Source organism: Aegilops tauschii, chromosome 1 (assembly GCF_002575655.3).
Source record: "Aegilops tauschii subsp. strangulata cultivar AL8/78 chromosome 1, Aet v6.0, whole genome shotgun sequence".
NCBI lineage: Eukaryota > Viridiplantae > Streptophyta > Magnoliopsida > Poales > Poaceae > Aegilops > Aegilops tauschii.
This window is the reverse complement of record NC_053035.3, coordinates 237,140,194-237,156,029: the sequence shown is the minus strand read 5'-3', so window position 1 is coordinate 237,156,029 and position 15,836 is coordinate 237,140,194. Positions and strand designations below refer to the sequence as shown.

The 15,836-nt window shown below is 44.2% G+C and overlaps 1 long non-coding RNA gene across 3 annotated transcripts; it reads right to left on the bottom strand.

The window, feature by feature from the left end:
- Positions 1 to 321: 321 nt before the first annotated feature.
- On the bottom strand, positions 322 to 3,266 carry LOC109736485 (uncharacterized). Of its 3 annotated transcripts, XR_002226417.2 has the most exons (7): positions 2,992 to 3,266; positions 2,794 to 2,889; positions 2,606 to 2,706; positions 1,207 to 1,431; positions 1,023 to 1,121; positions 704 to 940; positions 322 to 615 (listed from the first exon to the last, which is right to left on the bottom strand). It is a non-coding gene; the product is annotated as an uncharacterized lncRNA (long non-coding RNA). The 3 variants fall into 3 exon arrangements; XR_002226415.2 differs by having other exon boundaries at positions 1,023 to 1,431; positions 2,992 to 3,265; XR_006671369.2 differs by lacking the exon at positions 2,794 to 2,889 and having other exon boundaries at positions 1,023 to 1,431; positions 2,992 to 3,254.
- Positions 3,267 to 15,836: the final 12,570 nt, after the last annotated feature.

Sequence of the window (15,836 nt, the reverse complement as noted above, 5' to 3'; positions counted from 1 at the left end):
TAGCCTTATCCAGTGTTGCTAGCGCATAATGCAACGCTTATACTATCGTTGGTAAAAGGGACCGTTGCAAGAGTACAACAGATAAAACAGACTTCTACAACAGTTTTATATGTTGGTGCTTGATATACATGAATTAAAATCTCATTCCTCGGCTATCGAAGAATTTCCAATGTTTCAAGTGTTAGTACATATATAGTATGAATAATAATATTATATATATATATATATAAATTAATGCTCCATGTATTGCTAGAAATTAAATTAATGCTTCATGTAATGGTGATAATTATGTATTTCAAGTGAAGGAAAAACAAGACAATATACTCACGGCAGGAAGAAATCGTATATTAGAACAAAACTGTTGGATTACAATAGTGGATATTACAGGAGGAACATCATCCAAATGTGATGCATAATCTAACAATTTTCTTAACAGCAAAACTTAAACTGAAAATATCCATCTTAACTGAGGAACAACACCCGACGGGAACATCATCCCTACAACATAACTAAAACTAAAAGCATCCATCGTCATCATCATGAAACGGAAGAGCGACATCATCATTGCACTATAATCGCCACGCTCCCATATACTCATCCATTTATCTTTTGAATCTACAAACAAGAAAACAAAATGAACTGTTAACACACAGTGCATTGGCATGATGCAAGTAGTAATATAGGCAAAATATTAGTCACGTACAAAGGTTGAAGGTCATGCAATCTTTGCTTTTTCTGCATCACCAAGAGTATCACACGTTTTGCAACTTCATACCAAATTTTCAGTTTGCACGAGTGCCATATCGACATGCACTGCCCAGAATTCATTTCTAATTTCAGGACCATCAAGTCTAAATTTAGGATCAGAACTTACCATTGTAGCTAAAGCTACGCCCTTGTTATGATTTTTCAGGCTCTTCAAGAATACTTTAGTTCCTGCCTGTTAGAGAAAATAAAAGTTATCATATGAGAAGAGAGAAACAAAACAGGGGAACATATGAAATGAATTTGAGCACACTTACAGGTAGTTCATTGGCATCCATCCAACTCAGCGAACCACTTCGAGCACTCTTACTGCATGCATTAGCACCTTTTGTTGTTTTATTGGTCTCGACAACAGCCTGATAGCCAAGAAGAAGTAATAACCAAATAAACAAGCTAGCACTATAGTTTGCACAAAATTTGTATGCGATTATGAAAAGATACCAGCTTGTTTGCAACAGAATTTTTTTCTCCCTGACATGCACTCACATTCTCAAGCAAAGTTTATCTGTTTTGAACAGCATTCTGATAGCAAGATAACCAGTGGATACATAACCACTGGAGCAACATATTTTCAACATATTGTACATCGTAATGGAAATATACCTTTGTGCAGGAGAATATATCTCCCCTTGCTATGCACTGAAATTCTTGTCCATGACATATCGTCTGCAACATGACAATGACCAAAAGTTAATAAATTATGTAAAAGACAATATTCCGTGATCCTATTTCAGCTCAAACATGACAATAAATTCTTGTCCATGACATATCTTCTGCAACATGACAGATGTGAAGACGATTAATTGAGATTTCAGCTCAAACAATCATATTTTGAAGTAATTTCTGCCCCTAAAATCACCAAAAAAAAGTCTGACCACATTTATTCCTTATCAACACTCATTCAGTATTGAGTAGGTACTCTACTAGGAATACATCAAGCTATTCCTATTTCATAGTGAAAACGATGAACTAAGACATGAAACCGTTACTCTGAAATGTAAATTTGCAAGGGGTCCATTATTTTGTTCATCGGGTGTATAAGAAAAGCAGCAAGTAACAAAAGGAAACTCCATGTAGCAGCACTTCTGATGACCCCATGTTTTTTAGTTTTTTCTTTGCTGGGAACATTCTATGAATAAAATGCGGTTGTCTTTCAATACTAGTGGTTTAACTGTCGATCTGTTTCAGTTGCTTAGGGAAGATGAACTTGTACTTGTGTGGTATATGGTGCTTAACTTGGTGTTTGCTGGCAGGAACACATGTTCAGGTATAACACTATCCACAGATAGTAAGAGGAGCATAAGGTCAGGGACACCCGAGTTTATTCTCTTTGGTGTTAAGGAGGTTTCGTTCATGCACAAGCATTATGGCTAGGCTGATGATATGTTATTTTCATGTTGGAACTGTGAGGAGATCCCATGGGCCAAGGCTGAGTGTGTTGCAGAGTATACTATCGTGCACATGGTTATTCACTAATATTTATTTTCAGAACAAGTTTGTCGTTCTGTAGACTGGATAAAATTAACATTTTATTGGGTCCTGACTAGTCGAAAAGATACTTAGTGCAACTTGTTCAGAGGTACGACCAAGATAACACTTTCTTCTAGACACTTCATCGTTTATTTTCTACAAACGACACCCCGGCCAGATTACAGTATGATAGCAATAAGAAAATAACAAGGTCACAAATCGTCTGTGCACACACGAAGAAAGAAAGAAACTATGCTAGGTGTTCAACCGCAATGTTAGGCAAGAACTAACCCAACGGTACTACCCAACTACAATAGGATAGTCAGAATTGGAGTTCCACAACGAAGGTCTATGAAGAGATTGAACTCACCAAGGTAGTAATGGTGCAGAACTAGATTGAAATATTGTACGCGTCCACACCTGACACCCTAACAGTTACCAGATTTAAGCCACCTCTTATGTTCAGTAGACCTACGAACACCAAAACAAACAAGCGTCAGGGCACTATAATGAATAAAAGCTAAAAAGCTAATGTCAATCGAGTAGGGAATGTGTAACCTTATAGAAGAAGAATCAGAAACAACCCCCTCTATCTGAAGGCCCCCAAAATTTTAAACCAATAACAGAGGACAACTATCAAACACTTGGTGTGCACTATCAAATTCACACAAGAGAGGAGTAATCAGAAATCATAGAAGGGACAGATCTGAACCAAGGGGGGAGGAGGCAAAATCTTCAAGTCGTACTAGTATTTACCTTGTGTTTCTGTGAATCGGGGGTGGGGATTGATCTGCTTTCCGTCCCAGTTGCTGAACAAGACACGCCTCTTGTGCCCTCAACATCAATGAATCGGCCGGGTCAGCTATGAGGTTCAGGAGGGAAGGCATGCCATGATTGATCTTCTCAATATAGGGATCCTATCCCCTCAAAAAAAAATATATAGGGATCCTACGAGACGAGAAAGGGAACTGTGTTGATATGGGGGAGCGGGGAGGTTTCCGATTTTGATGGCACAGTTATCTCCTCGTGATACCTGATTTAGGTTTGCGTTCGTATGACAGGTGGGGCCATGGAAATCAACCGCGTGTACTTATTTTTTTTTTTGAGGGGTACTTATTTTCTTTTGACCAAAATTAGTTGGATGTCCGCGCGTTGCCACGGGACAGAAACATTTATAAAGGCAATAAGCGATCAAATTACAACAATAGTAAATGCTCAATGCATCTCCGGATACACGCATCATGTGCCATCTCCTCTTAAAATCTGCTCCCAAGCGAGTATTGAGGTAGGAGACAAACAATATGGTCATATACTAAGAACCTCACATTAACATGGATGCCTGTTGGCAGCAGTAGCCATCATAAACAAAATATGGAAATCGTGCTTGGGTTCTTCCCATGATTGTTACTCACACCACGTATCTTTCTTTCCTAATGCATTCCACTCGAGTGTAAAAAAAAAATCCATTACTTACCTTTAGTTGTTCTCTTTGCATCATGTACATCAAATACAAGAAGATTGTCTAATAAGGGTTAATCTAAGTGATATGCAACAAAGATCACGCAACAAAATTAGTCACTAATACACAAACTCTTTATCTGAAACATGGCTTTATTTCAACATTATAAAAAGGCAATTGCAAGATTACATCCGGCTGGCTACAACTAAAAAATAAAACAAAATAAAAAAATTGCACTGAAACTCCACAACTTACAAGTTCATTTCAAACAGAGTTGCTTTCCCCCCCGATAAAACTATCTGTTAGCACAAGCTTGAACATCACCACTTTCAAAAACTAGAACAGAGAGGACCAAGTGTTGTCATATATATAAGAGAGCCCTTGTTTCCTGTCTCCTACAAATTTCAAAAGAAGGGAGGAATTTGACCATGCCCCCCACACCCTGAACCTCCAACCGGAATATCAACCATATTGCCGTTCTCCGGCTGCCTTCCCATGCTCGACCCTGCGAGCTTGCCTGACCTTTTCTCTAGTGCATCTTTGTAGCCATACTAACCTTGCTATATAAACCTATAATTGCGGCCATGCCGCTAAATGGAGTGTAGTACGACAAGGACATCGTGTCGATGTCTGACGCAACTTTGGTATCCGTGAAATGATGATGTATTCCCTGCAGGTTCTCTTGCCTGTTAGAGTCATCCGCCTTCCGGTCCGTTGCTACTATTCGTCCAATGTGTAGCAAAGGTTGGTGTCGCTGACATATCACTCTGTCTGTCTAGTTGTGAGAGTAGCAAAGGTGAAATATGTTAGATTGATGTTGTTTGGAATTAAATGGAAAATAAGAATACCACGTCAGTGTGTGACAAATAGCTAATAAATACATGTTGGAATCCTTCGAGGAACATGGGATGAATTGGGAGGACCATTCGTTCGAGGAATTGGAGTCGAGTGAATTGTTTTAGTTCGGCAAGTGTTTTTTTTAAACCTTGTAGTCATGCAAGTAGCCGACCAAAGGTCCATATAGCAAATTCCAAAATTTATGTCACCTCAAAGTCGAAATCATCAATTTTCAAAATCTGTGATGCATCACAATAATTCATATTATACATAAATAGAGCTTTGAAATATGACGAGCCTGCTTTGTAAAAAAGCCTATTAACTAACAAATTTTGATACTTCTAAAATATTTGAACATAAGCTGTGTATGGCGGCGCAAATCATTGTGAACCTGATATATAACAGATACAACAAGGAAACATGTGATAATGTAAGTTACCTTGTGAGAGAAACAAGCTTCATGTTGACTTCCGCTCACTTCAGTATCTTCCTGTAAGTTAGGAAATTGCCTCTAGAAATGGTCAACTACATTGCATAACAGAATAATCAAGACTCAAGAGCATCAGTTGTGAATGTTGCAAGATAGACAAAATTATACGGAGAAAAAGGATATATCACAGAAACCTAGCATATAGAAAGCTTTTTTTTTCAAGAGCCGTTCATGTAATCCTTCTGAGGCTGAGGGTGGTATTAAAATATCTCCCTAAATATAAGTCCCTTGATGTCTTTGTTGGTAAACTTTTCCTCGTTCAAGATCAAACATAATTTTTCAAAATTGGTTACATGATGGTATTCCCTCCACTTCCGCTAGGCCATGAAAATAGGGTGAAACCATGAATATATGATTTTGTAACGTAAATACAAATGGGGGCGAACTGGTCGGATCGCTTAAAACATGACCGTGAAAATTGGATGCGTACCACTTGCGTGCTTGCTCGACCCCGCAACCTGAAGCATCATTTCTCGCTTGCGTGCCGCTAGCCCTGAGCTATAAGCCAGCACCATGCAGCGATCATAGACATGTGCAACGGTACAACAACACCGCATCCCCGTCCCAATATTCATGACACACTAGCTCACGCCAACTGCTACCAGCGGGCATCCTATCTATTGGGATACCCCTCATAACCTGCAAAATCTGTAATTTAGATCTTAATATGACTATAGAAATTCAAATATTCCATACATCTAGAGTAAGCTACAGTCGAACAAGCAACTGGAAGATGCAATTTACACTTCAATGCCTAATTATCCGGATTGGGAAATAAGATTGAAATAGTTATAAGGCGGTAAAATTCCCTCACCACTTCTGAAGTCCAGGTCTTGCGTTCTCTATATCAGCAGCCATGCTTTGATTGTAACTCAAACTGCTGACGCTGCAGTATCAATATCTATTTCACTCCCATCTTCATAAAAAGGTAACACCATATCAATGTCAAAACCTCTAAGCAAGAGAAAACTCCAGTTTAAGAAAAATGTGTCAGTTAAAAAGAAAGTGTGTAAAGATTACACTGAAACAAGTTGTAACCTTAGGGCGCCATCCCAGGACTGTCAATTACCAGTTAAGCATCAGAACAAGCAGAATCTGCTTTGCCATAAACTTGAAACAGTGAAACTCAATTACAAATCAAAATCTGTAATGCAACACCATACAGTAACAGTTGGTTTGCACCAATGATCTAGTTACAAATTTCAATTCACTTCTAAATATTAGCCAGGCAATCCAGAATGATTTACCATGTCATCAAGTACACAAGGCACATTTAAACAAAGAAACAAATATCACAAAAGCACTAAATTTGAAGGCTGAATTACTATATCAGTAACGCGGAGAGGTAGCGCAACAAGGGGCACCACAGATCACATCTACCTTTAGTTGGAGTTATTATAGGTGGGTACCTCGTGGATGGGTAGGGCACCGGGCATGAACATCTTTGAGAGGTAGCAGAGGACTAAGACCAGGCTGTCGTCTAGAGCTTGGGCTGCATCTCCTCTCCCTCATGTTCTTCTTGCCGCCTTCAGACATCCTCCATCTCAGGCGTTTTAGTGGACTTCGGTGACCGTCTCTAGTGGAGAGGCGCCGCCGGCGGGGTTGGGGATTGGGTTGGGGCTAGACTGGTCGCGGATGGATAGTTGTGAGACCTGTGTCCTTGGCAACCCAACTTGAAGCTGCTCTCGGCATCGTTGCCTGCCACCACGATAGACGGTTGGGGTTAAGGTCTGGGTAGGGCGGGGAGCGAGGTGGAATTGGGGATCGGGTGGGTCGAAGCTCGATTGGGAAGGGATTAGAGAGAAAGGAAGAACCGACGATACAGGGGTCATGGTGACGGGGCTCAATGTCCGCCGCCGCCTCCACCACCGCAGCTCGCGTAACTCTCCTAGAACTCCGTCCCCGCCTCCACCGTCGTGGCTGACCACCACAAACTCCCTCCCCTCCATCGCACGGACCGTGGTCATACCACCCCGTCCAGGGCCAGTGTCGATCCCGACCATGGCTGCCATGCGGACATGGCCAAGGAGGCGGCCATGGCGAAAGGTTCATGGGTGGGGCGGCATATCACCGATGGGGGTAGAGGGAGGCGCAATCAAGGAGGAAGGGGCCGTCCGGTGGTCGTCGGAGAGGGTGGCGTCCGAGGTGGGTGGTCGTGGGGATGGGGTGCGGGTGGTTTGTGTTTTGGAGGAGGGAGGATACAGTCGGCAGTTCAAGGGAGGAGGCGGAGAACGTGCGTTGTTTCAATTTTTTTCGCTGTCGAACGTGGGTTTTCTCTATGCTATTTTTTGTTGCGGGGTCGAGGGAGGTCGAACCATCACGACGTTCGATCCTCCTTTAATAGTAGAGATTAGTCGCTATTGACGGGAGAGAATGAAGCGAAAGGACAAAATTGGTGCGAAATCAGAAAAGAATACGAGGAGTAAAAATTTGAAGCGAAACAAATTATAATTTTTGTTATTATCATCTGGCCCTTGACACGCACTTGTACATTCATTTGTGCCAAACACAACGTGCTTCTTCTATGTTTGTAAAAAAATCAGTGCAAGATGGGTAAAGTAATATTGATTTTTGTTACTCGAACCAGGCCTGATTGGCCGTGACCTGCCGCTCGCGGCGTTTCTACTCAGCTTCCTCCGTTGTCGCCCACAGGGCACCGTCGGCTGTGGACACCGCCCGTTCCACCGGCCTTCCCTTGCCCTTGTCGGTGATGAGGGCGGCGGCGCGGAGCGACTCGACCATGCCGATCATGACCGATTGGTCGTTGAGGTGGCAACGGTGCCGCGCGGACATGTTCACGATGATCTTCGACTCGTAGATGGTATAGGCCTCCGCCCGTGCGGCGTTTGCGAGGACCCAGTCTGGCTTGGCGGCCGACATCATGAACACGACACGGTGTTGCGGGTTGCCCCGCTTGGCGGAACTCGGCCGCCGTTAGAGCAATGCGGCGACATTCTCCCGCCTTCATGTACGAGGTAATACACGAGGTGCCCGCGTGCGTTGGCGAGCTCCAGGTATGGCTCCTGCTTCACAGCAATTGGGCACCGACAAGGCGGCAATCTGTGATGAAGCAGGGAAGGCAGTGGCGAGGGTGGCGCCGAATTGCAGTCACAGAGGGACCTCAAACTGTCATTGGAACACCTCGTCCATTGCGGCAGCCTAGGCGAGGAGGGGTGACTGCTGCTGGTCTTCATCATCCAAGGAGAGCACGACCTCTACCTTTGATGGTGTATAGGAGGACGATGGGCCAAAAGACCTTGTGCGGCGGGGCCACGATCAGGAGGAAGATCCCTCCGACGGCGCCGAGAACAATCCGGAAGAGCCTGACTTGCCTATCTTGCTGGCCCAGGAGAGGATCGGATTGGATCCTACGGTTGCACGAAGAGGAGCAAAGATGAGATAAAGATGGGGTTGGCCAACGGAGGAGCCCTAGTTAATTAGCCCGGGTAGGCGGATCGACGCTGCTTCAGTGCGGCGCAGTGGCCGGAGTAGGCTTCTCGGCCGTCGCGTCTGCATTGAAGCGGAGACGCCCTTCTGTCCTGTCTGGTCGCTCCGACGGAGATCAAAGCCATTCTGGAGTGATTGACCGACATCGATGCGCGGGCGCAATTCCGAGAGTTGTTCGCGCAGGAGTGTTTTGGTGGGACTGCGTACATTAGCACGAGTCCGGGCGCCCGCAAACCTCCCCCAGATTTGGTTCCGGTTCAAAGTAATTTTGGCTCGCGGACTTAATTGTATATGTGTGTTTTAATACCTTTTAATATATTATAGTATTAAAGTATCCTTATTTTCTGTCATGCCTCATTATTTTTTGACCTCGTAACATTTCCCTACCGCTAAAAAAATATGCTTACAATTCATAGTCCTACGCTGCTTAATTTTGCTTTTTATTTCAATTTACGCCTACTGCTAAAAAAACAATTTATGCCTACGGTATGAATTTTGTCAAAAAACAATACTGCCAAAGTTCGAACTTGGCCCAACTAGGATGGACGCAAGGAAATCACCAACGGGATAGACTAGTGTTTACGCAGGTTTATGGCCACAACTTTATTTATTTCTTGTTGGATCGAAGGGAGAAAAGAAAATGGGGAACCAGAGAGGTCGCGCCTCCAACCAGACACAACAGCGAGGCTGTCTGGTCTCGCGCGTGACACCTCCGGGACAACGAACAACATAGGCTGTTACTGGGCTTATTTTCCCTCCAAGCCCATCTCTTATTTATTGACGCTGAACTTGCCTTTCTTGCCTCCTGTTTTTTTTTCTTCTCTCGGATGACCTGTCACCCGTTAAAGCGATTTTGAAAAGTTCATAGAATTCCGAAAATGTTCACATATTTTTAAACATATCACGAAATTGAGAAAAATTCATCAACTAAAAAAATGTTCCGAATTACAAAAAAAGTTCACGGATTTGGAAAAGGTTAGCAGAAGGAAAAAAATCCATAGATTTTAAAAATGTTCATGAATTTGACAAAAAATTCATGAATATGAAAAATTTCATCAATTTTGGAAAAGAGCTCATCGATTTCAAAAAATGTACATCGAATTCGGGAAAAAGTTCATCAATTTTGAAGAAGAGTTCTCAAATTTGAAATGAGTTCATTCATTTTGAAAATAGTTCGTCGAATTTGGAATAAAGATCATCAATTTTGAAAAGAATCTTAATTTTGAAAAAAGTTCGTCGATATTGAAAAAAGTTCATGCATTTTGCAAAAGGAAAAAACGAAATAGAAAAAATAAAGAAAAGGAAAAGATTAAATAAAAAAAGGATGAAAGCTACCCAAAACCGGGTGCTTCCCGAACTTAAGAAAGAATAAAACGAAAAAATGAAGTTAGTAGGCACAAGCATTTGGATGTCCTAGTGGTTGCTGGGTTTGTCTTTGAAAGAAGAGGTCTAGAGTTCAATTTCGTTGCCCTGCATCATTTTTTGAAGTTTAAGCAGAAAAAGGGTCAATGGGCTGGCCCATGCAGCATCGATGGAGGTGGTGGTGGTGGGGGGGGGGGGGGGGGGGGGCGATGCCTTTAACCGCATGAGATTTGGCGTGATCTAGGTCGGAGAATAAAACAAAGGGACTACGTGTGATTTGGTTTTTCCTCGAACGGTTAGCAAATATTTTTGCACCAAATTCATTATGTGTACCGGTACGTCTAGTTAATTTTTATTTTTATTATGTAAATTTACAGTCTTATAACAGACATCATATACAACACATACATGGCAACATGTAAGATTTGTTGCAATCTATGTATGACACGATGGTCACAAGTTGTAAGTCTACAATGCATATGCTGCAACGCTTATATGCGTATCTCCTACGGATTTTGCAACCTATAGTCAAAATGTTGTAGAATATGTGTTGCTCTATAGGGGGTATCCTTGTAGTGAACCTAGGGTTCATCTAGGTTCTAGGGTTCATCTAGGTTCTAGGGTTCATCATATCAACTAGAGAGGGTTCCTCGTATGGCTATAAGAAAGACTAAACCTAGGGTTCATCAACTAGGTTCATCACATTGCAATCATCTAGGTTCTAGGGTTCATCATATCAACTAGAGAGGGTTCCTCATATGGCTATAAGAAAGCAGATTTGACTCAAACTAATTGGGGGATTGGAGGAGCTTACCTTCCTCTTTCCGTAGCCATCTCGATCCGCAAAATCCGTGAATCAACGAAGAAGATCGGAGTGGGGAAGTGGAGGAGATGAGAAAATGGGCGAGAGGAAGAAGAAGGCGGCTGGGTGGGTGGGGATTAGGGGTTAGGATGGGGTGGGCGGGCGGTTGGGTTTATAAATGCCCAAACCCTACCGCCATAGGGCACGGCGGTAGGAGACCACACCCTACCGCCATCAGACCCGGCGGTAGGATGCCTCCCCCCACGCCCCACTTCTGTGACCAAAAAATCGAGCAGCGCAGCGGTAGGGTTGCGCACCCTACCGCCGAGGCCCTAGACGGTAGGATCCTACCGCCAGGCGCCCTGGCGGTAGGGTGCGCAACCCTACCGCTGCGCTGATCGATTTTTTGGTCACAGAAGGGCGGCGTGGGGGGAGGCATCCTACCGCCGGGTCTGATGGCGGTAGGGTGTGGTCTCCTGCCGCCTTTGTGTGTGGCAGTAGGGTGCCTTTGTGGGCATTTTTTGCACCTTCTAACTTCTTTTGTCTTCAATTTTTGGCATACAACATTTAAACAGCATATGTATGACATATGAAGCACACAATGTATGATATATGATGCACACACCACAAATCTATAAATAAGGTAGGTTCGATACATAGCAAATCTATAAATAAGGTAGGTTCGATACATAGCAAATTAACGAAACAGTTTCACGAGCAAATTCATATGGTTCACGAAGCAAATATGCAAGTTTTTAGTTCAACGACATGGCAGCAACTTCAGTCCTTCCTTCCCCTCTTCAACTTTCGGTCCTCGTTATCCATGGATCGCTTCTCGGCCGCCGTCTTCTTGCGGGCCGCAGGACGTGCTTTCTGAAATGGGGATGGACTCTTCCAATCCTTCTTCGGCACATTCCTCTTCTCACGCTGGGTTGGCTGAGTTGGTGGAGGTCAATCGTCATCATCGTACTCCTCCTCCTCCTCCTCATGGTCCTCTTCCTCTTCGTCACCATGTTCTTCTTCTGCACCCTCTTCTTCATCTTCCTCTGTATCATCATCGTCGTCGCTCTGCTCCTCGTCATCTTGAACCGCCCTAGACGACGAGGTTGCATGGCTCGATGAAGCGAGGCTACGCATCGGTGCAGGAGGAAAAACATCCTCGGTGTTTGTAGCGCACCCAAGCAGGCCCACAAGCCGGCGTGCTTTGTTGACGTATTTCTGCAATGATAACGAAACAATATGTTAACTTCTCGAATGTCCAATGATAACGAAAATGAACTCCGTATTACCTTCACCGTTTCCCTCAACTTGTTCTCACTAGCTCGAGTCCCAGGGACAGCACTAAGCGCATCAGAGGCATGAAAAATGCTTTTGTTCAGCTCCGAAGACTGCAAAGTAATAAAATGAGTTAATAGCACGAAAAGCCGATTTCATCCAACCGTCGGTTCAAAAGAGGTAAAAACAACATACCACTCTGTTCATGAGGGGTCCGTACTCCCTAAACCCGCCTTGAAGCTGTCTGATGCTCTCGTTGTAGGCTTCATTCTCTGAGGCATCATCGAACAGGTCTTCGGCATCTGCTGTCGTCCACTGGGGCCTCAGACGCAGACGATGCTTGATGCCATCATCGTACCACAACATGTGATCCTCGTACTCGTCCCAGTCAATCACTCTCCTCTCCGTGTCTTTGCGTCCTTTTCACTCGTTCCATTCCTTCACGTATCTCGCATGTTCGTCTTCCCAATCCGTGATTGATTGATTCTTCTGCCTGCTCATCCTGCAATGAATAAGAAAGAATGTAAAACACCCTTCTTTTATGAATGTAAAGCATCAAAACAAGAACTTAGAATCGACGAGGACGGCTTGTGGTACTCACTGGTGTAGGTCGTAGCCACCGGTATTGTGGCCGGCTGGTGGTGGGTGTTGCGCCTTACCAAATTGTGCAGCAACGCGCTGTGGCAAGTGGTACTCCACGGCATAGACACAAATCATGGGCACGATGCATCGGAAGAGAAGCTGGTCCTGCTTGCACATGCTGTTCAGCTCGAACCCCCACTCTCGATCATCACTATACAGCCGCCAAGTAACCTATAACCAAACAATGGTAAGCTCAAGTGAAAGTGTTATCGAAACAATGGTAAGCTCAAGTGAAAATGTAGTTCTTATACCTGGAAAGGCGTGAGAGCATCAAGCTCGTTGCTGAAGACCTTGTACAAGGCCTTCGATTCGCCCGTGTAGACACGCACCACGTCCCAAGCGTATGCAACGGTCGGGTACCGATCATCTTTGTCATCTCCGCCATAGTCCGTCCATGCACGCGAGCGCATCTTCTCCGGACGGCCCACCGGGATTCGCTCCCACATCCAAATGGAGAGGCCCCATACACATCCACACATACCGGACGTGACTTCCGCTCTCTGGGTCGCGTCGTCAAGCTACAAACCAAGTATAGATGATAAGATGTCAAAATGTAAAGCAACACACGTCTGATATTTGAAAGAAAGTGATATTCACTTACCGAATGGTATAGGTAGGCGAGTCCGGCGGCCCCCCAGCTGTACCCCGCATCCCGGTCCTTTAGGAAGTCGAGATACATCCATAGGGCAGAGTTCCCGGAGCAGTCCGGAAACACTACCTCCGTGAGAATGTACCACAGGTAGGCCCTGGCGTACTGCTCCACCACCCGGGGCTCGACATCTTCCGGGCACTTGCTCCGGTGCTTGAGGAGCCATGGCAGCGGTATGCCGGAAGTCCGGTTGCTCTTAGCGGGGGGGGGGGGGGGCAGTTGCCGATGAGGCTGACAACCCTCTCGTGCCAGTTCGCCCTCTCCACTCTTCCTGTGAGAGGACGACCCTCGAGCGGTAGTGCCGTAATCATCGCCCAATCCTCGAGGGTCACGGTCATCTCCCCACATGGAAGATGAAAGTTGTGCGTCTCTGGCCGCCACCGGTCGATCAAAGCCGTGAGAGCTGAGTGAACGAGCGTCGGCGGCTTACGCTTGAACTGCAGGACGAAACCCAATAGTCGGGCTCTCCTGAAGAACGATGTGTACCGATCGTCGTACTCCATCTTAACCGTCGTCTTGTGAGCCCTCATCCGTAGTGGCGGCAGCATCTGTGAAAATCAATAACCAAAGCATAATTAGCATGGACATAATAGTTAGCAACTTGTTTTCATCAATTCAAAAGATTTGGTTTAAAATGGTAATTACCACTCCATTCTCAATGAAACGGGCACGGTGACGCTTGTTGAACCTAGGGTCAAGCATTGTGTACTTCGTGCCGATGTCGTCCGCAAGAGGTGGCCTCCTAAAAGAATTGCATAAGCATATCAAAAGATTTTTCAACATTAACTACGAAACATATCGATGCATAACAAAAATTAATCACATCCAATAGAACCTATGAGTTCAATCTTTGAATAATCATATATCAAGATTATTATGAACATGAACTAAATACAATACATATATCAAGAACTAAATAAAATACTTTTATGAAGATGCAATCACCATGGTTCAAATGCATCATAACACATATTTCTCCAACAACATCCAACATGCATAATCTCATTTTTTGTTAATAAACAAAAAAAATGAACTAGGGTTCATCTTGAGGATTCATACACTACATATAACAAATATATCAAATATTCATATCCAATATTCATCATACACTACATCCAATACTTGCATCATAGCATAGGAACATGCATCATCCATCATATAAAAAAACCATTCAAATCAATTATGAATTAGGGTTCATCTTAACACAACCATACCAACTATTCAATATAGTTCATATCTAACACAATATAACATCTAGAATCAACCTAAATCAATCCTAGGGTTAATTTTTTTTTCAAATAGGAGTGATTTGAATTGAATAATGCGACGAATCGAAAGGTGTTTGATTAAAACTTATTGGAGGGATTGAAAGAGCTTACTTTTCTTTCTTCGGGGCCATCTCGATCCGCAAAATCCGTCAAGAAACGAAGAAGATCGGAGGGGGGAGTGGAGGGGATGAGAGAGGGCGAGTTGGAGCAACTACTCTATTCTTCGTGGTGGGGGCGGCTGGGTGGGGGGGAGAAGGGGGTGGGGGCGGCCGGCCCGCGGTTTATATATGCCCACACCCTACCGCCAGAGACTCCGGCGGTAGGTTCAGACATCCTACCGCCAGGTGGGGCGGCGATAGGGTGTGACGGAGGGGGCACGGAGGCCGTTATCGTTGCTGACGTGGACAAGTTTGCTACCGCCGCAGGTCTCGGCGGTAGGCTATATGATCCTACCGCCAGGCCCCCTGGCGGTAGGTAAAAGGGTCAGATCCCGAAATATTTTCGAACAGGGGTCAGATCCTGATTTTGTTTGCAAAAAGGGTCAAAACACGAAATTTAGCCACTTGATGTGGCCTTATAATTCCATGACCATGTTGAACTTGATGATGTCTTCTCATAAAAGTGAATGGTCCTCTTTTTTCCTTGAACCAGTCCTGTTAATACGTGAGCTAAACTATGCTCCCTACTAACTTTTTTTAAAGGTGCTTCCTACTAACTTATATCATTACCTGTTTTACCACATCGATGGGACACGCACCCGCGTCAAGGTTGATCTAACTTCCTGTCAAGTGGCTGCGCTTTTGGTTTTGAACTTCCTGTCGAGTGGCTACTTTTTGTGGTCTTATTAACGCTCTGGAATTATTCTCCCTTATAGTCTCAGGCAGATATTGAGCATCATTATGTCTTTGCTCCTATCATAATTGAATGTTTCTTCTTCACTGTATTGCTGTATTGAGCATCATTATGAATGCATATGCTAAACCTGGATTACTACTGACTTATCATTACCTGATTGACAAAAACATTGGGACCGGCACCCTCGCGCCAAGGCGCGATCTCGATCTAGTTTTTACTTCTGGGCGGCGGTCACAGGTCACACAGAGCAAGAGTATTTGGCCGCCACTTTTCTATCCTCTATCTCTCCTGCGTCCGTCTCCCTGTTTCCCTCTCCCTCTCCCTCTCTTTTCTCCTTTTTTTGAAGCTTTTTCTCCCTTATTAAAAGCACTCGAATACTACCATTCTCTTGCAAGGTTTTTTTCTTTCGGTACATTAAAGCAGACTGACGCGTTCACAATTTGCGTCTCTCTCTCTCATTTACCACGTTGCTCGTGTATCTTGCTGGTGGTTGGTAGATGCTTCCTTTTTAAGGA